The sequence below is a fragment of the Carlito syrichta genome, unplaced genomic scaffold, assembly GCF_000164805.1.
Source record: "Carlito syrichta isolate Samal-C Ts95f unplaced genomic scaffold, Tarsius_syrichta-2.0.1 Scaffold158902, whole genome shotgun sequence".
NCBI classification, from domain to species: domain Eukaryota; kingdom Metazoa; phylum Chordata; class Mammalia; order Primates; family Tarsiidae; genus Carlito; species Carlito syrichta.
The window spans coordinates 201120-226097 of record NW_007102998.1 but is presented as its reverse complement, the minus strand read 5'-3'; the positions used below and the strand labels follow the sequence as shown (position 1 = coordinate 226097).

General features: G+C 39.7%; 1 protein-coding gene across 5 annotated transcripts in view; it reads right to left on the bottom strand.

Annotated features, from left to right (window-relative positions):
- Positions 1–24978, bottom strand: part of LEF1 (lymphoid enhancer binding factor 1) — a 121826-nt gene that overhangs the window by 41404 nt on the left and 55444 nt on the right. The gene's annotated exons all lie outside the window — the stretch shown is intronic.

Genomic DNA, 24978 nt, shown 5'->3' with positions numbered 1-24978 from the left:
ATGATATTGCAATAACACTTTTTGAAAATTTGGATTATCTATTTAGACTGCATCAATTTGAAATCTGTGATCATTTTGATTGCAGACAAGGTTGAAGACGGTCACCACCCCCCAGCCAAGAAAATGCTTACTAAGTACATCAGTAATATAAGTAAGGCTCAGACAGGTTTAACCTAATTAGGGGAAGCATTGTTTTTATTTAATTGATATATCATGTTATACCTTCTTGGGGTTACATGTGATATTTTGATACCTATATACGTTAGGTTATGACCAAATCAAGGTAATCAGAATATCTATCATCTCAAACATTTATATTGTCTTTGTATTGGGAGCATTATAATTCTTGTCTTCTGTTTTGAAATATACAATAAATTATACTTCTCTACTGTACATATTAGAATTCATTCCTTCTAACTAACTGTATTTTTATACCTATTAACCCACTTCTCTAGGGGGATTATTTTAAAAAGACTCTATAACACACTCCATACCAAAAGAAAGGCAACTCATCACAATTATATACACATAAAAAATGGGTGTTTCTGATTTGAAACCCATCTAACTAATTAAAGCAGTCTCAGGAAAATCTCTATTTAGAAACATTATAGTAAAGGGTAACATGGATTTAAGAGAAATTGAGTATAATGAATTCACTAGTTCAGATGTCTTCACTTACTAATTAGGTTGAATTAGTAAGATTTTACTGTACCATTGACTAAAATGCCTGTGAAATCAGTTTTCTTCAGAAGCAAATATTCCTATTTCTTAAAAATCTGAAGAAGTGCCTGAAACTGTACAATGTGAACTGCTTCACATGTAAGTTCATATCTGAGTAGCAAAGAGGGCCCCTGTAATACACTTGTGTATAGGTGACTGCACCTATGACACACGCTAATTTTGAATTTGATGTTTTTCACAAATTAGGTGTAAAAAAGATATGGCACCAATGGGAAGGGCTATCCTCAGGAAAATTAGAAACAATTATCCTAGTAATACTTAATTCTCCTTACACCCTATCATTACAACCTCCATCCACAAGAAACTTATGGGGGGGGGAATGACACTTTTTTGGACAACGATATAATTTCTGTACTAGATCTTCCCTATTTTATAATTATCAGCTCCTCTCTAATGACAAAACTTACATGACTCAATGGCCCTAGGCATTTATTAAAGAGAACACCATTATCAAAGCCACAGGATTTTTCTTTATGCACTTCAGCACAAACATCTATGCATATAAATGTGTTAAAGGTTAAAAGAAACTTTTAATGCTTTTAAAGTGTTAACGATGGAGTTTTCCAAATAACAAAATGAGCTTCTTGAATACAAGGAATTTAGAATGCTAGAAGTGTGGGTGGTGAGACATCGGGATAGCAGGATATTATAATAAACCCTTCTTAAAATGGAGACAAAAATCTCAATACTCATATTAAAATGAATATATTTCAACTATACTTTGGAATAACTGCTCTGAGTTTCATTTTGAAAGTCTCATAAGATGCATAATTGCCAAACAATCTACAGAGATATTTTCTTAGGGTAGTTATAAAGAGTAAGCATTACAGAAATCTTCTGGAAGTACACACATACACACACACACACACACACACACACACACACACACACACATTTTGCATGCCCTTATTTTTTCCAGAGCACCACCTTAAGGAACTTGCATTAGCAGGCAGCATCTTCTTAATGTCTGACCTATCCCTCCAGTCATATAGCTCAGAATCTGGTGCCATGAATTTTTGCTAAATTATGCTATCCTTCCTCTCCTCTTAATTTTACGGTTTTCAACACAGATTTGCTTTCCTGTGGGAAGGAGATAAGAAGCCGAGGATTTTAATTTAAGCTCTGGCCTTGTCTTATATTTTGCAAGATGGATAGCGAAAGCAGTACTAGTGGGTGTGTTAAAGCCAACAAGGATTATGTCCATTTTTGTGGCCAAATAATAAAAGTAATATGAAATCTCAATAATATGTGTGAGCAGAATTCTAAGGGTTATACTTTGCCTCCTGCCAACTATATCCACCATGTGCATCAACAGAACAAAGCAGATTCCAACACTCACTGCAAATACTTGGCACACTGTCATCACAGTCAAGTGTCATCAGTCCTAAAATACGTGGGCTTCCTCCGATTTCAGGAGCTTCAGTCCTTTGATACTATATGCACATGCAAGAGTAAGAAACCTGGTACTGCTACTCTGGTTAAGTTTTAAGACAGACAGTTCTTAATTCAATTATTCTAATCTAATAATAATGTAGTATATTTCCGTGTGGGAAGTAGGTAAGGGGAAAAATAACGACCTAAGTGTTTTAGACAAATTTATCTAACTACATTATATGCACAGTTATACATTTATTAAGCAACTAAATTGGTCCAAGCACTATTCTAGAGCCATGACCAACACACAGATAAGGTCCCAATTCATGCAGCTTACTTCCTGGGGGAACAAGCAGGATGAGGTGGGGACTAGAAACAAATAATTTTTAAAAAAGGAGCCGAGGAAAATCTGAGAAGACAGTATCTAGTACTATGAAGAAAATGAACCCAGTGATAGGACAGACTCTATGTGTCTAATTCTATGCCACTGTATCATGTTAAAGCTGTAAGAAATGCAAGTACATACAGTTCAAGCACTTTATTTTAATTCTGTAAGACCAGAAGTTGAGAAACAGAGATCACTAGGAAATGGGTGGTCAAGCCAGGAGACTGTCAGGGCTTATAAAAGTACAGCCCTGTTCACGTACCAAACTCCAGTAATATAGAGTCGCTATGGGTTCGATGGAAATGGAACGCCTGGGCTACCAGAACGGTGGAACTAAGTAGCATAGCAATTAAATACTCCCAGTTGTCACTCTGTGCTGAGTACTATACACAGAGTATCTCATTTAAGGGAACCCTAGTCTCCTGATACCCAATCAGATGCTTTTCCCACTATATACCTGGCTGTGAGGGAGGGAGGGGGAAAGAAAGGGTAAAAATCACCTTGATTCTTTTTCATGCATAGGTACAGACAGGTAAGTCTTTGCTTCCAGTGGAGAGTCACCAGGTATTACTAATGTGTGTCCTTTGTTTTATTATCCCAGAGTAAGAGGATGCACAGTCATTCCATCTTTGTGAGAGACCTGGTAACCCTATGTCATCCCAAATTCCCACTCCTGCTCAAAGAGGTTCAGTTACTTGTCTAAACCCACATGGCAGCAAGTGGCTAAGTGAGGCCCAAGTCCCTGGTTTCTGATTCCAACTGCACATTCCTTAATCTTGGATAGGTAACTGATGGGTGAGCACAGGAAAAGTAATAAAGACGAAAAGAGTAGGTATTGGAAAAGGGGCAGAAAATATCAAGGGTGGACTCTGGAAGACAGCCCTCCCACATATACTAAGCAGTTTAGGGAGAAGCCCAAAATCCTTCTGTAAATCTGAAATCACCGTAAGGCCATCCTGCCACATAATACATAATTACAGAAATGAATACTTCCCAAGTACTTACTGTGTGCTAAACACTTTGTCCTCACAACAATCTTTGAGACAGGTACTATTATTAACTCTCTTTTACAGATGAGGACACAAGTATGGAGAAGCTAAGTCACTTTCCCAAGGGCATATGGCTGGTAAGTGGTGAAGCCAGGATTCAAAAGCAGAAGTCTAGCTCTAGAGGCCAGTTCTTACCAGTACACTACGTGGCCTTCCTGAGAGCCAAGTCCATAAAATCTTGGACACTGTATTGACCATCTGGGCCACACCTGACAGTATGTGACATCTATGAAATAACTGCGTGGTCTGTGTCCCAGGACTTATTTCAGACAAAGAGGCACCTCAGCAGAAGCGGTCAAAGCTGCAGAGAGACAACTGTGGCCTTTCTCTCCAGGACTGGAAAACATTCCAAAGACGCTTGGTTGGCTGCCACCCAGGCTGGACCCTGCAGGTAAGGACCTCTTTGGCATCCCAGCCAATAAAACCCACACCTCCTGTGGACATGAAGTGAGTACCACTTAGGGATTCTGAGAGCCACCCCAAAGCAACATTCCCAGAAATGACCCACTCACCGCTGGCAGGAGACTAAGGTGTCATGAAAGGTGTTAGTCTCTGAGGATGTGGCTCTGGGAAGAACTAAAAATGTGGATCAACTCTGAACTGGTTAAGGCCTTGGGACTGCTGGAAAGTAGAGTAACTGGGGAGGAAAACCTGCTGGCCTGGTAGCTAGTCCTCATTTTCCACATCTGCGGGCCTCAACTAAACCTAAAGTGTAGGATCTGGCTGAACATCAAGGTCTGGGGTTCTGTTTCAATTGGCTGCGTATCTTATCAATAGTCTTCCTGGCAATAACTGAGTCCAGGAGAATGTTAACACTCCATCGACTTATTGAGATATGAGAAATTTCATCTGTCCTCGACCATTATGGTGGCATTTTTTACTTTTTACTGAACTCAAGAAGTCCAGTACTCATGAAATAAAGCCACTCATCATACTGTGCTGCCCCCTCCTCTTCAGAGAATCTGAGCTTCTCAAGCCTCCCCATCAAAAGGGCAGATTTAATTTAGGCTATAAGGAAACACAGATTTAATATAGGATAAAAAGGATATTTTGATTCCCGTACCTACTAGACCTCAGAAATAACATTCAGTACTGCAAATACTTCCTAAGATCACCAAAGCTGAACACCTGGTTGAAGTCTAATATGCCCTCTCAATCTAAGACCACTACGGGTTGCGATGCAGCAACATTTTTCAGATAACGATGAGGCCCAAAGCTCTGAAAATTCAAATATTCCATGAGTCCAACTCTGAAGGCAAAGGGATGGTCTAGAGACCTTTACCATCATTGAACAACTGAAATGTATTCTCGAGAGGGAAAGGAACATATCACAAGGAAATAAATTAATATGGATTGGACACCAGTGAGTGCCAGCCATTACAGCAGTGCTTTTACATACTCCAGCACTCATTCACATAAGTGGGTGTTATTAACCCCACATTCATAGATGAGGCTGAGTCCTCTTGAACTCAGAGCTAAGTAGTAATTAGTCAAGAGAGGAGTTGTGCTGCCATTGGGTTGGTAGCAAAGTCCCTGTCTTTCTGCCCCACACTGCTTGGTGGTTAGCTCCTCTCTCCACCTCTGTTCCAAACTATCCCGCCAAGTTTCGTGGCCTGCCTGGGATCCACTGTAACCAAGCATGTGGACAGGAACAGTTGACCACTTGGAGAGGATGTCATTAGCCGGCTACACACAGACTGCTGGAGAGCTAGCTACCTTAAGAATTCTGGAGCACCTGCTATTCTCCATGTTCTCTATAAGGTGATGATTTCCATACTTACAGCATTAAATCCTGAAACCACTCCTAAATCAGATGTTAAACGTTCTGTTTTAAGGAAGAAAACAAGGTTCTGAAAATAATTCATTATGAAAGCCAAAAGAAGACCCAGCGTTCTCAGTGCCTGGAGTTTGTAAAAAGTGGGACTGGGGTTAAGGTCAGAAGCTGGGGAAAGATCAGGGTAACAGGGAAAGTGACATTGAATCATGCAAAGCTGCAACATCCTATTATTTGATTATTTCACAACACCTTCACCACATCCCTAATCCTGTAAGTGCTTCACTTAGTTTTCGTTGTTAAAGACTGTCCTTTCAAAATTAAGAGAAAGACCTAGAGTTATTAAAGATAAACAAACAAGCCAAAATAGATTTGTGATGTAGTATGCTAGTGGTAAAATACTACAAGAAAGGCAACGAAGTAGCTAATTGAGATGTCGAATAAAGGGATGGGGCATAGATAAAAGAAATGCTCACAAGACTAAGGAGGAAAGAGGAGCAGGAGGGGGAGAAGGAAGGAGAGGAGGAAGAGGAGGAGGAGGAGGAGGAGAAGGAGGAGCCTGCCTGGGCCACTAGCTGCAGAAGTGCAGGGAGTCTGTGGGGTTCACATGTATATAAAAAACTTGGCAGTGGAAGGACATAGGGCAGAGCAAAAGTCCAGTGGTTCACACGTCCTGGATCACAGGCGAGGAAAACTGCATGAAAGCTGTGTATAAATGTTTTTAAACACAAATACAATCACACATCCCTGGATTTTAAGCATAGGAACTACAGTACACATAGGGGAGGGCAGGGAAAGAAGAGTCCCGTGGTCTCTAGATTAAAAATTGCTGCCTTATTTCAAGAGAGAAGTGCTTTGCTGATCCAATCACTGTATAATAAATTATTATTGATAAGCTGAAGTTTAGTCAGCATGTTGAAAGCAGTATTTGTGTAGGTCAGTGGGAAATAATGGAAGGTACAAGAATCAGTGAAGGTGGGAGAGAAACCACCAGCAGGAGCCTTCTCTGTCCACCATGCAGAGAACTCAGACCAGATGCAGCAGGCTGCATTTTCCTCTGTAACTCAGTGACAAGGTTTCAAGATGACACTAGATAACAGGAAAGAACAGAATGAGGCAACTCCAGGGGCTCCAGAACCAGAAAGGGAGGACATTACTTAAAAGAAAGGGAGTACAAATTTCAGAAAGTTTTCCCCTGAACTTCATCAGTGATCCATTCTGAATGGACTCAACCAGGTTTTCTGGTGCTGGTCTGAGCACATGTTGGTTAAAAAGGCTCTCCCCCTTCACTGCCCAGGGATAGTATATTTGGAGAGAGCCATTTTTCCATTGCCACCACAGCCATCCCTCTCTGTTATCCAGTTCAGAGGGTTAAAGATCTCTCTTTGGCATTCACAATGTCCAGCAGGAAAGGAAGAATGTCTGGGGCCTGAGAGATGGACTCTAGATCCCCTGGGGGATGGAGCAAGCAAGCTGGAGCCTGTAACAGGAGGTCGAGGTCAGAGAAGTCCCACAGCTATCCAGATGGGGAGTGCAGATGAGTTGTTTATACATTCAGACTGCAAAAGGATGGTGCAAAATTCCACAGGGGAGAAGCCAACAGACTTAAACCCAATTATTTCATATTGAAAGGGAACCCTTCACACTTGACCTGAAGTAACTATGAAAAGCATTTATCTTATTTTAATTTAAATAAGAAAAAGGTATGAAGCATTTACAGAATAGTAATATAAATACCTACACACCAATTCTATCCCACCAAGCCTTCCCTGATTTTAGTAAGTGCCATATGCATAAAGTTTTCTCTGCTAAAAACTGGGTGTTTTAATAAGTGACACATTTAAGCCTGTAGAGTTCCTCCATTTTCTATAGAATTTGCTGAAGAGTCTTTCAGAAATCAAAAGGGAAGAATACAACAAATAACTTGCTTTGGATTCAGCTACCATCAGAAAGATTAGAACTGAAAGTATAAACAATTGAGAGCTAAAGGTCATTAGGGAATTCAAATCATGTTATAAATGTGTTATGTACACTCTGAGATGAGCATTAAAGCTATTCTATAGAGTTGTGCTGTCCAATATGGTAGCCAGTCATCATTAGCCTGAGCCCTTGAAAGGCAGCTACTCCAAAATGAGATGTGCAGTAGTATTAAATACATGCTAGATTTCAAAAACTTAGTGTGAAAAAAAGAATGTAAAATATCTTAATATTTTTACAGCAATTACATGTTGAAATACCATTTTTGACATATTATGTTCAATAAAATTATTACTAAAATTAATTTTACATCTTTGTCTTTACTTTTTTGATGCAGCTTCAAGAAAATTTTAAATCCCCTACATGAATTGCATTTGTGATGTGTATTATGTTTCTGTCAGGCAGCTCTGTTTACAGTTTAAAAATCTGTAGGTAGGATTTCCCCCTTTCTCTCTGTACTCCCAATTTGATTTAAACAAACAAAAAACTTAATCTTTTTTTTAAAACAAAACAAAATAAAGGTTTCTTTTATGGAAAAGTAAACTTGTGGAAAAGAGGCTGAAAATCAGAAAATTTAAGTGGCAGAGCTGGAAATCTAACATTGGATTTCAGCATCCCATATTGAAAGACAAGTCGATAGATTTATAACCAAATATTTATATGACAACTAGTAATAAAACTATAACGTTTCACTTTATGGTATGAAAAAAATTACTAAATGCTATCTCCCTTTTATAGGGTTAAGAATGATCAGGAGTTATAAGTAACTTGAACTTCAAGTTGCCAGTCAGCTCATATGACTTTTTAAAATACCTCATACACATTTTCAGATTCATCACAAGCTGATGATGAATTCATTCCTTGATAGGTAACCATCTTTTCCATTTCACATCACAGCCCATTGTCTGGGAAGAAAAAGCACAGCTTATCTTGAGTGACAATGATGCTGCAGACATCATTTCACAGGATAAACTTATATGAGTCAAGAAAAAAGAACCATTGTTTTGGATTTAAAGACAAAATCCTGAAATGACTTCAAAATTGAGGCTGAAAACTTAAATGACAAAGAAAGCGATTACATAAATTGGGTTCTATGTAACTCTGCACATTTTGATTCATTTTAGAGTGCCCAAATAGATCAAGCTAGAATAGAAAATTTTCCTTGAAAACACTTGTTTCAAATGATATAAAAAGAGGAAGCAAAATGTAAAGACATTTTAAAATGGCTTTCAATTCTATTAGTATATTATAAAAGAGAAACATTTGATAGCCTGTGGAAAAATATAGTAGCAAAGACAACAGCTATTCTCTACTAGTGAAAAAGTACACTTCTGTGAAAATAAAATCAAAGATAAACTCCATTTTGTATCATTTATTATGAATAAAAAATCTCCCTCCTGAATTTCACTTTCATTTTCATCTTTTTTAGGGGAACATGCTGATGAATTTGAGGCAGATACTGAATGTGTGATCTTTCTCAAAAGCATTCTAACATTACCTTGAATTTACAGTAGTGTGCAGGAGCTGGCTTGTTCTAGCTCATGAGAGCTGATGGCTAAATTTTCAGGCATTTTGAGAGCCTGTTATTATCATGTTGGTACCTCGAAATTGGTCATGGTGGGATTATTTACACCATGGAAACTGGCAAATGTGAAAAGCTCCTTCTCCCCCAAGCCGGTTGTTAAACATGTAACAACACACCACTGGCAAACATTGAATCCCTTCCTAAATTACTACATGAAAAACTCTTTTCTTTCCTTTTTTTTCTCTTTGACAAGCAACAGGATCATAATGTTGATCTTTGTCTGAAGCCATTCCAGAATGGGAAATTTCAAAGATCATAATTTGACATGATCCAGGATGACCTGCTTCATGACCCACTTCTGGCTAACACTGGAGGGCTAGGCAGTCTTGGTCATTAATTACTCTGCCTGGTTCCCTGCCTCTGGGCCTGAACAGCATTGGGTTTGAGCCACTGAAAGAAGGAGCTTCACCACACAGCAATGAGCAGAGATCTGTAGAAGATTTTCAGGCATTTTCTTCCTTCCTTTTACTTCTCAAGGAATAGTTAATATAAAGCATACTGTACAATGCTTGAATGTGATTATTTTACAAGGTTACCTATAAGAAATGAATTTTACACAAAAAGCAATTAATCGAGACTATCTCACAAGTTCATTAAAGAATAGACTAAAGTAGATTTCAACATGGGGCAGTGTATCAGAGAGCAGTTTCCAGGCCAAATGCTCAGAAGCTGGTATTGGGCTACATACAATATTTAAAAAGAGAGAGATGAGAGGCTTTTGTTTTTGCAGCAGGTTCACTCAAGAAACATAATACAAATTCTTTCTAGAGATACGAGAATCAGCTCAGGGATTTCTGAAAACAATTATGAATCTTGGGAAGAGAGATAAAGGAGCAAAAATAATTTAAGGGCTAATTCAAGCATGTTCTCAACACATTCTATTCTTTGCTTTAACAATTCTTATGCCCAGGCTGAGGATGGGGACTGGTTACCGACATATTTGATTTGAAGTCTAAAGACCTGGGTATTATTCCTGGTTCTACCTGCTACTTGTTGTGTGAACTTGAGCAAGTGATTTACCCTTTCTGTGTTTCAGAATCCTCACTATATGAGGTGAATGTTTTCCCTGGCTAAGTTAGTGTGAAGATCAAATGAAATCATGCAAGGAAAAATACTCTTGCAAATGGTAAAGCACCACATAAATACAATACTAATTCCACTTTGGGAAAAAAGAAGTAATTAAGCTATCATTTCCCACACTGACAATGTTATACTTGAGTCAACATGCATGACTTCGATGAATACCAAAAAATTTAACTTTGAGATTTGCTGAAACAGTTAATAACGGCCTCAAAGAATTCTCTTAATCACCGTGCTTCACTACTGATTTGCAGCCTTGAGGAAATTGCTGCTTTTCTATTAAGATAACTTCATGTAATAATGTTTTTTCTGTGATGTAAATATGCTACAACATGGCCCATCTAAGTGCTTGAAGGATGTTTTGATTTACCTCTTTAACATGTGTCAGCTGCTCTATCTGAATACTAATATTTTAACGATGCTTCAGTGGAGGTAGGTGAATGGATGATTGATCAGATAAGCCAATTCAGAAAGTGAAGACATATATATTGGGGGACTGAGAAACATTGAGATGACCCATAAACATGGCAGATAGCAAGAAAGATCAACTCAAATGAGAGTGGGCAGGCAAGAAAGATCCTGTGTGCAACAACTTGAAGTTTATGGCCCATGAGCACTGGATACCTGTTATCAACACATAATCAAGTAGGGGCCTGAATATCTCTGATACCCTTTCAGCTCCTTTGACCCATGGGGTCTAAAGCCTTGAACTCCAGTAATCTAATACTCTGTATTCTGACACTACAGCTACAAGTGGCTATAGAAGAATAAAGTTTGGAAATCAAAAGAAAGAATTGTATATGGTCAAAAGAGACTTATTTACTCAACATTTAAAAAATCAGTTTTAAGATGAATCAATGCTACACTGTGATGATGGGCACCGATTTGATGGTCGTGTGTATTCTTAATCTGAAGGAACAGCAATGAACATTAGAGAACAGATTTAAGACCAAGAACAGGGGCATTCTGATTGCCATTAAAGTTGTCACTAAAATGATCACTAACCAGACTTCTTCTGTGGAAATGACCTGTAAGGTTGTGTTAAGCATCACAACCTAGGGACAGAACCTATAAGAGATATGGTCATTCTGCCAAAATTCCACTAATGGAAATTTGCAGCAATGACAGAAACCACTCTGTACTCCTGTGCTCTGAAAGTGTGTTGAATACCACTAAGCTAATCTTCACAGACAAACTCAGTTGGACAAGTTTATGAGTAGGGATGTGGCATTCCCCACTCTCAGGAGGGAGGAAGATGGCAGCCACCCGGAGTTATTTGTATAGGCACAAAAAGGCCAGACCCAGGTCTCCTGCTGGGAGCTGATGTCCAGTGGTTCTAAGTTCTACAACTTACATGATTACCGAGTTATGGTCCTGCATACAACAAATGCAGAAGAAGGGTCCTCCTGCCTAATTCCAGGAGTCTTCTAAATACTTTCAAAAGGGACACATCTTTGGCAGCTTGGTCTGACTATAAGTCATTCCAAGGAAAGCCTGAGGGAGAAAACCAAAATCAAACAGTACCAAAACCTATCAAATTTACAATAGTTGAGTTCACAACGTGTTTGGATCTCACTGTCACCCTGTAAGGAAGAAATTAATAAATATCCCATGTTTCAGACAAAAACATGAAAGCTCAGAAAAGTCCAAATGCACACAATAAGTAAAAACACTGGGCCCAACCCTATTTTCTTTTATCTAGCCATGATGTAGCCCATTTTCTGGCTATCCAGGAGCCAGGAGGCCCTCTCTCTACATGGGTCCCAAAAGTTGACCTGGAGTGGGTCACAGGATTTCAGAAGCAGTTGTGAGAATGTCAAGTTGCAAACACACAACCAAAGAACAGCCACAGAACCTTCCCTTTCCTCTTAACATGCTGTCATTGTCTGTGTTTATGTTTTAGAAGTGGTTACGCAATATCATTTGAACGTGCTAATGAACAATATAATAATCAACCAATAAATTATTCACAAGCCTTGGATTCCTGAGCCAAGCTGATGAAATGGATATCAAGAAAGAATGTAAGGTACTCTTACACATCTAGAAAATTCCTATCGGTAGAAAAAAGAGTCATTTTAAAGAATGAATCTATTTGCCTATGTTTTTCATCTTCCGCTTAATATTGCAGTTTATGGTGATTTCTTCAAGCTCTCAACTGTTCCAGCTAATTAGCAATGCTCAGGATACCTTCTCTATCTTGATTGTTATGACTAGTTGTTGATAATAATCAAATTTTATTTTACTAAAACTTGAATATGTCTATAAGAAAAAAATCGGTGGGAATTCAAATTCTCCATCCACCCTATTTAATCCAGTTCGATGCATAAACATGGAGATACCATAAGTCAATGTAAATAATACATTTTCTTTTCTTTAACATACTTGGAATTGTTCCTCTTCTACTTATTACTAATTCAGTTGTGTATTCTATAACCAAATGTGTTAACTTGTTTGATCCCTCTCTTCCTTCTAAAAATTTCTAGTAATTGATGTTTAGAGCATTAAAGATATTCAAAAGAAATACGAAAACAGTTTTGCAGTTCCTAAAAAAAGGTAAACACAGACTACCATATAACCCAGCAATTCCGCTCCTAGGATATAACAGAATTGAAGGCATATATTCACACAAGTACTTGTACACAAATGTTCATAACAATATTATTCATCAAAGCCCCAAAGCAGAAACAATCCACAATGTTCATCAGCTGATGACAGGGTAAGCAAACTGTGGCATCCATATGCAATGGAATATTATTCAGCCATGAGAAGGAATGAAGAACTGACACTCAGTGGAAGAACCTTGAAAATGTTATAGTAAATGAAATAAACAATACACAAAAAGGTCACATATTGTATGATTTCATTTATATGAAATGTCCAGAATAGGCAGTCATAGAGACAAAGTAAATGAGGGGTTGCCAGGGGCTGAGTGGAGGGAGAAGTTGAAACTGACTGCAAATAGATACAGGGTTTCCTTCAGTAGTGATGGAAATGTTCTGGAATTAGATAGTGGTGATAGCTGCTCGACATAGTGAATACACTAAAAACCACTGAATTGCACGCTTTACTGGGTGAATTTTAAGTTACGTGAATCATATCCCAATTAAAAAAAAACTGCAGGCACAAAAACTGATTTAAACTGAATGAGGCTAATTTCACTTTATATGAAAGGCAAATCCAAGTGAAATTTTACTGTGTATATGTATTGCATCTCTGAATCTTGTAATTTTACATGCAGTGATGACAGGGGAATCTCAGCGGCTAAAATTGGGATTATATGTAACCAAAGCATGATCCACAGCAAAAATGGATGGACACCCACACTGTCATAAGAAGGACAAAGGTGCGCTCCTCCCCATTCCCCCCACCACCACAACTTCCAGTCCTACCTTGCAGTGATGGCACAAGGGCTGTTATTAGCCCTTCTTTCCCCTCCTGTTCCAAGAAAGGCATCAATCTGATGTTCTGTGGGCACTGACAGCGAACTGACTTTTCAGGGTATCCTCCAAACTACTGGAGGATGATTAGGGAGTATGTTAACTTCCTGGGAACTAGCATGGTCTCCTCAGCTTGTTCTTGGGTGCCAGGTAGATAGATGGACGTGTGCCATGGGAGCTGAAGGGAACATGCTTTGCAGACTCTGAATCACAGGCATGCACAGAAAGGCCCTGGTTTACAGTCTTTATCAGTAAGCTGGAAGCTACACATATTTAACCCCAAGTGCTCAGCACTATGACTTATGTTTTTCCTACCTTTAAAAATGCATCACTTTTTAAAACTTAGGAGTACATGTAAAATTCACTTTTAATATCCACTCTTTAACAAGACTACCGGGTGGCAATAAAAAAAAAATTACAAGCTACTCTCAGAATTTCAAAAATTGTTTTTACCTAAAATATCTCCATTTTCCCAAGTGTTTTCAAAATTCACTTCAACAATGTTTCAAATCATGACTTTTACAAACATGAATGGAAGTTTTAAGTCTATCTCATTTCTCTACAGAGGATCTGGCTAGGATCTTATGACAGAGCAATGAATATGATTCTATATCTCCTCTAGTTTAAAGTCTCTTTCAGGGCTTTCATTAGTCTCTCATCACAGGATATGTGCAAAGTGACTCCCGGGCTCGAGATGAAGAAATATTCATTCACCTCATGAGAGATGGAGAAAACGGCCACTTCAAAGTGATCCAGTGTAAAACAGTTTATTAATGTAGAACTCCAGAACTGGAAGGAGCCTGAGGGTCCAATCAAGTCTGACTACGCTCAGTCAGTCAGTGAGGAAAGCAACCTTCAGAGAATTCAGGCAGCTGGGTCTGTAGTTGGGTTCCAGATATTGGCACTCCCCATCCAGTGAGGCACTCAGCTACTAGCAGACTCAGTCACAGATGCTCAGAGGTGAGCCCAAATCTGACTCAGAGAAATGAACAGTCTAATCAGTCCAGTTCATCTACCCAACCCAATAAGCACTTAATTGAACGCCTACTGTATAAAGTCACTGTACCAAGGAAACATGGCATGGGGACATAGATAAGTAAAATCTCATCACTGTTCCCAAGGAACTTAATATCTACTCAAAGAGGTTAAGACAAACCTGCAAATAACTATAACGTGGAATGTTAAGAGCAAGACCAGGATAATTACAAAATCAAAATCCAGGTAGGAGGTAATAAGGATGGAAGAAAGGCAGTGACAGTGGGAATGGTTATAAATATGAGTACCCCTGGGAAGGCAGAGGTGGATGAACTGACCCTGGTGACAGCCTGGGAATGGTGGGTGAGAGGAAAAGGCCAGGAGAAAGAGTTTTCCAGTCTCCCAAGACTGAAGGCTGCATTTATGGACCAGGGTGGGGAAGGTAGGCAGGATGAGGAATGATAAGGGTTCCCTTTTCAATGTTCAGTAGAAGCAAATCAGAAGCACAATACCACACATTAGCATACTGATAGGGTATTTTTGTTGTTGTTCCTTCATGTAACAAAATGTATAAAGTGACTCACATGCAGTTCCTGATCTATAAAGTGATAGAGCCAACACTAGGTTCTAAAGCTTGATTTCTGGTTCTAGGGCATTCAACAGCTCGATAACGCTTCCTATCATGAGTAAATTTTAAAGATCAGTGGCAGAAATACAAATTATTTTTCCAAAACTCAGTCAAGTGGGTAAAAATGTATTCTAAAAAGTGACATTACACGGTCATCAAAAACATTCACCAATGAATGTTTATTTTCTATTTTCTATTTCTGTGAGTGCTTAGAGGGAAGAGGCCCATCTGAGTGAAGGTAGTAGACAAGTTGAAAAACAGGTAACAACAGAGGGATGAGTAGAAATCAGACAGCAGGCCAGATGTAAGCAGTGTCACCTGCAGTACAACAGCTGGCTGGTCACTTGATCTTGACTGGAAAGTACAAAAAAAACCCACACCTCACATGCCTCTTAGGATAAAAAGACCCATTGATCTTGGTGGAAAGGACTGAGCCTTTAAACAGTCCACTCTCTCTGTCCCTTATTATGACTTTCATTATCTTTATTCCACACAAATGTGTACACTCAGGCCTTGGAAGAAGGGCTGAGGTCAATGACCTCTATAGGCAAACATGATGAAGTTTATGGGCACAGAGAGGGGAAGCTTTCTTTCTTTCTTTTTTTTTTTTAAGATCACACAGATTTAGCAGCTTTAGTTCTGACAAAAAAAGAAACTTCAGATGAAGTCTACAAGGAGAAAAAAAAAGACTAGAAATATATGTGCTGAAATGTTAACCACAATGTTAACTTATGAAACTCTAGGTGATTTTTACTTGTCTCCTATGCCTTTCTGTATTTTCCAAAATGTTTACATAGAACATTGCATTATCCTTATAATCAGAGAAAAAGGCTTTATTTTATAAGAGGAATGTAATGATACTTGAGCTACCTTACATAAAAGAAGTTGTATACTTTGAATATTATTTTGGATGGCCACTAAAGTCAGACTCACATGTAAACGTTTTGGGTTTTCATAAAATTTCCCCTATGTTGCTGTCAAGAAAGTGAATCTGGGGGGGGGAGGGAAGAGAGAGAGGCAGAGAGAGAGAGAGAGAGAGAGAGAGAGAGAGAGAACAAATATTTAGTTATTTAGGATCTTTGAAGGAAAATAAAATTGGAATTTATTTCCTCTGACTAGCCCAAATTCACTTCTCACTCCCTCCGAACCTGCTGTCTCTCACTGCCATTTTTCCTAGTATTGATAAGAGAAAGAACAAGATATATATAAATAATAGACATATGTATGTATGTGTGTGTGTGTATGTGTATGTATGTATACTATACTATATATAGACCTGTGTGTGTGTGTGTGTATATATATATATATATATATATATATAAATTGTGTTTAATCTAGTATAATCACAAAACTCAAAAGGACAATTACTACATGAAAGTTCTTACAGTGATAGCCAGAAGACTCCAAAAGTATAACTCTGACAGTTCAGAGTCAGACATCCACAGTGTTAGAGTTTGCTAGAAAGGGACAGGTCTTCTGGGCAGGGACGGTGAAAGGCAAATGAGCCATGAAGTGAGACTAATCTTCACTTTAATTCAAGAGAGAGATGGAAGTTTTGATGAGACCCAACCATCTATTCAGTCATTCTGGAAAGTGCACAGCTGTGAGGGACCTCAACCTTGATACATGGCTCTATAAGAATGTGCTTCAACTTTGAGGTTTCCTCTCCAAATTGCTCAGATTTTCCACATCAACCTTCAGGTGCTTTGCAAGAGATGATTGTTTTGTAACAAGCCTTAACATTATGATGGTAATAAAAAGGTCTTCGTTTATCATCTTATCTGCAATCAGTTTGTCATAGTGCCTCTCTCTTACTTTCAGCTTTTTCTAGATTTGACTCACTCATAGTATACCCTTTCTTCTTGCAACTTGACCTGGTTAAGAGGTGAAGCACTAATGATGTTTTTTGGGATTTGGTTTGTTCCTCTCCAAATTAAAGCATAACATGGATAAGGATTGCTGTTTTCCTACTGTATAAGTATAAAAAATTATATTAAGATGTGGGAGATGTACAATGTCTTAGAACTGGGGACATACCCAATTAATGCCATCCAGAGAAACACTCAAGCGCTAGAAAGGTATTCCACTTGTTCATCTTATGAGATCTTTCCATGTGGTAAACAGGATCACCCATGAAACCAATACAAATCACTAACGTCTCAGTTTCCTTATTTATAAAATACACATGCACTGGGTTAGGATTAACAGTTAAATATTAGGTTTAAAAATAAACAGAAAACAAGCAAACAAGCTCTTCCTGTTGAGCTGCAAGTTTCTCCTCCCTTGCACTCTTACCCCATTAACCCTCTTAATTACATTAAAAAGAATCTGAAGTGAAGATCTTACAAATAATTAGAGTTGACTTAGGCATGTTTTTTATTCTCTATCTACAACTAGGAATACAGGATTGGATCCAGACCAAGTATCAAATTCAATAGGTCTCTTCTGTGTCCCCAGCTTAGCATGCAAACTTTGATGTGTAAAAACTTAACATTTCTACCTAGGGATGTAGTTTTGAAAACAAAGGAGCTTGGCAGACAAAGGGTAATTTGTTAAATCTGCTAGAAGCTACTTATCTGCTGTGGGCATACAATCTTTAGGCATATTTGAGTTAGCACCTGTGTAGAACTAATTAAATTGGAAGAAAGAACAGAAATCCACTCCTTGTAAGGCCATCAACTATTATGCCTCGGTGTTCTAGCCTGAGCACTTCCTCAGTGCTCAATTTCTTTCAATTATTAACCAAGAAAGCTAAACACTGTTGACTTGCTGGAGGATGTAATCATCTAGAAAGGTCTCTAAAAATGAAAAGGGGACAAGTTGTTTTCTAGTATAGTAAGGTGATTAAGCATGAACTCCAGAGCTACACAGCCTGGGTTTGAATATCACTTCTGCCATTTTATTAACTGGGAGACCTTTGGCAAGTCACTCCATCTCCATATGCCCAGTTTCCTCATTTGTAAAATGGGATTAAGAACAGGATTACCCTTGAAGGACTGTATGAGGAGTTCACGGGTTAATATTTGCAGACTACTTAGAACAGTGCCTGGGACATGGCAAATACTATGTGAGTGTTAAACAAAAGTAAATATGTGAAGTGCTTAGAATGATGACCAGTAAACATTAGATATTACTACTCCTATGTCATGTAAATCTAATCTAGAAAACAGAAGTCAAAACGTTCGGGGTTCTGTATGGTAAGGCATTCCCTAAGGTTCTAAACTATAGTCTCTTATTGCATACACACAGATTTTTTTAAAAATCCAGAGAAGTTGTTTGCCATCAAGTCCCAGGTTCTTGAGGTGGGTGGTGGGGGGCAGGTGCAGAAGGTCCACAGAAATATACATCTGCCCAGTCCCATAATTAAAAAGAAGTCACCATTAGAGAACACAGATTCGTTTGAAGTTCACCAGAGCTTTACCCACACAAATTACTTTCTCCCAGTATTTCAAGCAATTATCACTTTTAAAGTCTAGTGGGGGAAAGGTGTGAAAGGGAAAGTAATGAGGATTTGCATTAGAAACGCTCTTCCCTCCAACTGTTTATATTCAGCAAGAGCAAGCAGCTTCCAGCTTGGAGGAGAGATGGGGAAGAGAAGCAGGTGGCATTGTTGGCTCCACAGTTTTCCAGGTAGAAAATTAGCATCCTCCAAACAACACTTAATTGTTAAAATTTTTCTGTCTCTGCTATATTGAGTACGGCAACCAGGGTCACCAAGCATTGTAATCATTTCCTTATGGGGCATGTTTTCACTTTCTAAGATTAACATGTTTCATTATTCTCATTTCTCTGAAGTCAGAACTTCTCTCAAACATCACACATGATAGGCATTTACAATATCTATAACTTAATAGCTTCAATCTGTCCCTATCGATACTACTGTTTGCTGCCTAGATGGTTGCTAAGAGGATGATTACAGCTGTCTTTGAGATTAAGTTTGGGCTATTTTTTAATAAAACAAAACAAAACAAAAAACACAACGGAGGCTTTTTTCTCCCCAATAAAAAGGCATGTCAACATTCTTTATTTCCTTGGCCTCTTGGAAATGCTATCACTTCTCCCAGAAATCACCCAGCTAATCTGTGCCCTTCTCCCAGCACAAGCACTCTAAGCAGGCCTTCTGGTGTGGGACAAGACGAATGGATCTGGGCTCAGACTTTCACTCTGCTCCCTTCGTCACCCTCGTTTAGTTACTAAACCTCTGTTTCCTCAACTGTAAAATGAAAATAATATCTTCCTTATAGAGTTATGGTAAGAATTAAAGAAAATACACAGAATGTGCAGCCCTCATAGCTGTTCAGTTAAGAATATGGCAGTCCTTCATATTATTTCAAATGCTGAGTGGGTTCTATACTACTCCCATCTACATCTATAACCCACTCAAGTCTGAAATCTGCCCAGACTCTGGGTTACAAGAATATATTCCAGAATATAGGAGTAATCAATAACTACCCCCCTTCCTGAATTTCCATGGGATACACCCAACAAAAGAACACACGAGACCAAAAGGAAGAAGAAAAGATTATTCATGTTGATTTTCCTGAACAGAACCCCTGTAAGGGCAAACGAAGACTGTAAGATGTGCCCATGAGAATAGGATAGTCTCTACCTTTCTCCCATTACCATTGGCTCTTTCCCTGAATGTATCTAAAGCCATGATGACTGCACAAGAGCTATATTTTTATCTGGATTCCCGGCACATTGGCCTATGGCAAATCTTTGAAAGCACCACCTGCTGAGTGCACCTGGGGACCCAGCAAACATACTGCACTGTTGGCTAAATCGCCTTCCAGCAACCAGGCCATCCTGCAGTACCCATGGTTCCTGCCTGAAGGGACCAGCGGAAAGGAAAAACAAAAGATGGCTGAAAAAGGTGATCCTCTACTTTTTGCAGCCACTGTATACATTTCCAGCCTTGTCATTTATTCCTTTAATAGCCACCTGTTAAACAGCTGCCTTTAATAAGAGGAGGAAGAGTGAGAAAAAGTGAGGCAGACGAAGACAAGAGAAGCAAGAAAGGTGCCAATATACAAGGAAATTTGGCAATCCTAGGCTTATGGTGGCCTACTGGCACCGGTATCTTCTCACCTGTGAAATTAAGCCCTGCCCTAATTCCCCTTCAGGGCTCAGATGTTAGTGGTCAGAGCAGGCAAACTGGGTTGTTGGAGACAGGAGAGAAACAGTGGTCCTGACCTGTTGGGGGTTCATTGATTCTAGGATGTTGGGATGGCACTTGTACACACTGTGTGGCTGGGGCTTTAGAAGCTTCCATCTGGCCAAGCATGGTGGCTCACGTCCATAATCCCATCGCTTTGGGAGGCCGAGGTGAGAAGATTGCCTCAGCCCATGGGTTCCAGACCAGCCTAGGCAACTTGGCGAGACCTCGTCTCTACAATAAATCAAGAAAAATTAGCCGGGGATGGTGGTACATGCCTGTAGTTCCAGCTATTTGGAAGGTTGAGGTGGAAGGATCGCCTGAGTCCAGCAGTTCGGGGCTGCGGTGGCCGTGAGCATACCACTGCCCTCCAGTCTGAGCGACAGAGTGGAGACACCGACTCAAAAAACAAGCAAACAAAAAAAACAGAAGCCTCCGTCTGTGGAACTCTGTTCTGTGAGCCTATGATGATTTTGGTGTGGTCAGACTAAGGGCCCTGAGGTGTGTGTTTTCATTAGACAAATGCAAAACAGTAGTGACATTTTCGGAAGTCAGAACCATGATTAAACTGCAGGTAAGTATGTAGAGAGAAAAGAAAGATAGGCAGGAGAATGAAGCCCAACGTGGCTATTTCTACCATTCAGGCACCCATTGTCACACTGCTTAGAATAAGTGGTCCCAAAAGAGTCAATGGCAGTCCAAACAGCTCCTAAGCCTGAGAGTCAGGCTTTTCACTGTGTGCCCCAACCCCTGTGTAGTGCTCTGATCCTGGTTTCTCTAGGCAAAGAGAAAGTGTCCCCTGAAACGCCACATAGAACTGCATGGTGGTTACCCCTCACAGTATGCAGCTGTTGGGTGGCAGTTAAAAGAACGGTGTGTCAATCCTGAGTGCCAGGGTCTGACTCTCAACTCTGCTGCTTATTAAACAACTTTGGGCGAGTTATTTATTCTTTCTGTGCCTCACCTGTTTCTCATTTGAAAATAAGAATCATTCTCTGTCTTCTCAATAAATCCTGCTTTCTCACTTTAAAGAAAAAGAATCATGATAACAGTACCTATTATATAAGGTTGTTAAAGATTAGTGAGTCACTATTAGTTAAGTTTTTACAACAGTTCCTGGCTCATAATGATATACCTAAAGATAAATCAACATCAGCTGCATAGTAACCAAGTGGCATTACCTACAAGAGAAATCAGTGCAAATGGTTTAAGCATAAACATGATTACTATATACTCCTCACTTTAATTCCAAACCCTTGTGCAGAAACAGCCCTCAGAAAGGCAGAATCAAACCAAAGTCTAGTTCTACAAAGTAAAATGTTATCTATCCCTAAGACATACCCCAGATACCTGCAGAGTACATCATTAGACAAAGTCACAAAAGCACTGTCAGAAACCCCCTGTTGAAAACAAAACACTAGAAGAGGCAGCAGCCCAGGAATGGAAACATGATGCTGTAGCATTTCTAACCAGAGGTGAGATGCTATTAAGTTGAAACATGCACCATTTGTTTATTCATTGATGAGACTGGTGGAAACCAATCTCTTTGTTTAATGCGATATAGTTCACCAAAGAGGAAGAAATACACGTTGCCAGTAAATCCGCTCACTCAGATTTTTCAATCTGGAAATCAGAGAGAAAGCTACTTGGGACAGATAGCTTTCTGATGAAGGCAGAACAAAGACAGGTGGAAGAGACCCAGAGCACCGGGTGTTTGCCACGGCATATGCCAGGGAGCAGAGCCACGGTTTGTGGGTGAGGGGGGTGACTATGTGTCCAGGAAGCTGTTAAGGGAGAGCAGAAATCACTTACTAAATGACTGTCTTTGACAAGTCTTAAAACAAGTCCTCACACAAAAATTTTAAATCGTTGTGGGAGTGGGGGTGGGGGAGAATGGGGACCAGAGTCGGGGAACACCCACCCTGCCACAAGCCCACTGCCTGTATAGTCAGGCTCACCTAAAACATCCTGTTTTTGCCACAGATCACAGCACCCTAAACCCAAGTCTGAGTCTAGTGCTGTCAAAATAGCAAAAACATGAAATATCTACAAGTCTGCTCTTCGAAGAATTCAACAGGACTTCCCTGGCACTCTTTCAAAAGAGAGGATGGGCAAAAGCAAAACAGTAGTGACATACTGGGAGGTTGGGACCACGGGTAAATTGCAGGTAAGCATGTCTGCGAGAGACGAAAGTGAGGCAGGAAGGATGAGGCACAACGCTGCAATTTGTACCATGCAGCCATCTATTGTCACCACCGCTTAGAATAATCATTTTGAACAAAAGACAGATCCAATTGGAAGTTGGTCTGCTCTGCTTTCAGCTGTAAAAGATTTAGCTCTGAACCCTACACTCAATCAAAAAACTCACTATGTGAAGACAAAGAATAAAGGAAAGAAAGCAAGGAAGTTTAAAGGAATCTGGATTATTATTATTATTATTTTTTTTTTGAGTTGGAGTCTCACTGTCGCCCAGACTGGAGAGCAGTGGCCGCTCCGGCCACTGCAGCCTCGACCTGGTGGGCTCCAGCGATCCTTCCGTCTCAGCCTTCCAAGTAGCTGGAACTACAGGCGCATGCTACCACGCCCGGCTAATTTTTTTGATTTATCGTAGAGATGAGGTCTCGCCTGCCCAGACGGGTCTCGAACCCGCGGGTTCAGGCAATTCACTCACCTCAGCCTCCCAAAGGCATGGGATTACAGGCTGAGCCACCGAGCCCGGCTTGGATTTCTTTTTTGTTCGAGGTCTCACTCTGTTGCCCAGGCTAGAGTGCAGTGGCATGATCATGGTTCACCACAACCCCGAACTCGTGGACTCAAATGATCCTCTGGTCTCAGTCTCCCAAGTAGCTGGAAGTACAGGTGCATGAGGTAAGTATGTTAGAGAAAATTCAAGAAGTTACAATTATTTGAAATTATTTTATTAAAAGTTATCAAAACCATTGTTTTTACTGTAACAATTCAGCATATTCAAATCAGTAGTTATAAGCATTCACACTCCAAATATTCAAACTCTCTAATAGCCAAGAGTTATTTAGCATTCAGACAAAACAAAAAGTGTAAAAAAACAAACAAACAAAAAACTGTCCTTCGGAGATTTTCTCTCTCCTTTATTGTTAACCCATTTGGTAAGCAAACTAACTTTTAAAATATTTTCAGAGTCAAGTAAAGGAATCTGTAACAACAAACCAGGGAGGGAGACCTAGCAAACTAAACAATAAAGGGGTAATAGCACTTTGTGTGCAAAGAACCACACATATGATGATCATTAACATCATCAAAATAGTAGGGTGATAAGGAATATCCACTGGGCCCCTCCAGAAAGTAGCTATTGCTGAAAGAAGAACAGTGCTGTGTTGAGAAGAAAAGGTCAAAATGAGGAAAACAGCAAAGGTAAAGGGGTGAAAAGGTCAGCAGTTTGGGGGAATAGCCCAAAGAGATATGAAAACAAGAGCATTCTGTAAATGTGGGCATAAGTTTGGTGCATATGAGCAGATAGACTTTATGTGCTAAAGATATGAGACTTAATGTCTGGGGAGACAACATGAAATGAGAGTAAGCAGTAGCCAAAGAGCAAAGAAAACACCTTGCCTTTTGCAAGAGTCCAAAGAGGGAGCTTAGGACTGCTGTCAGGGGCAGTCAGTTATCTCAAATTGAAGCAGATCTGCATTCTCTGAGGGAACTACCTTCCTTGGTCTCAATGGAACAGCGGGCTTTCCCTGTGGACAGAAACTCCAGAGATCACCTCCCCTGTTGGCCCACGACAGAATTACCCCAGGCAGCAGTTCTGGGGCTTGATGAAGGGAGGGAGCTGCCTGCCTAAAAAGAAAGGGAAAGAAAAAGAGCCGCATCTGAACTGTTCCCATTGACCTTTCGTGGACAACCTAAGTCTGAGAGGCTGAATTTAAGGAATTTATTTATTATCCACTTTAGGTTATGTAAGTCTTCAACTAAAGGTTCCCCTCCATCAGCTTATACTCCTCTGTTGGAGACAATATCTACCAGCCATGCCAACACCCAAATGTATATACTGAAAATGAGCTGTGCAAATAGACCAGACCAACAGACACAGCTTAATGAACGCATCAACATGAGGGCATGAACAGCAGTAAGCAGAACCAGTATAAGACTTTATAAAGACTTGTTATTCTGATATAATTTGGTTTAATATTGGGAACTTCTCTCTTGGGGGTTATGCTGAGCCCAGGTCATTCCTCTGCTAACAGCCTTGAGAAAATTTCTAAGTGTTACTGTAAGGTGGTTCACTTTGGAAATATGTTAGACTTTCTAGATACAATTTTGCTAATAACCCAAGAATTGGTAACTCTGAGCTGCCATCAAAAGTAAATTAGTAACTGATGCCACAGAACAGATAATTGCCATCAAAACAAAAGGACTCAGCTGAGGTACTAATCAGACTGGAAGACTTTAAAGAAAGAAAGGATAAGAGTTTTGTGGCTGCTGCAGTAAAAATAGAAATAGATGATAAGACTCTAACCTCTCTCTGCTTCTGGCATATACCATACCAGAGAAAAGAATCTGAAACACAAAATAGTGACAGAGGCACTGAAGCTTTGCAAAGAATCAGAGCATAAGACACCTTGAAATTCATTTAACTCAATCATTGCATTTTACAATGAGGAAACTGAGGCCCAAAGAGGTTAAGAGGCCTGCCTCTAATGTAACACACACACACACACACACACACACACACACAGATGGTTTTAGCCAGTCATGCGGTCTGAAGGCTGCAAGTAAGGGTGCCCTTTCTTTTTTTTTTTTGAGTTGGAGTCTCACTCTGTCGCCCAGACTGGAGTGCAG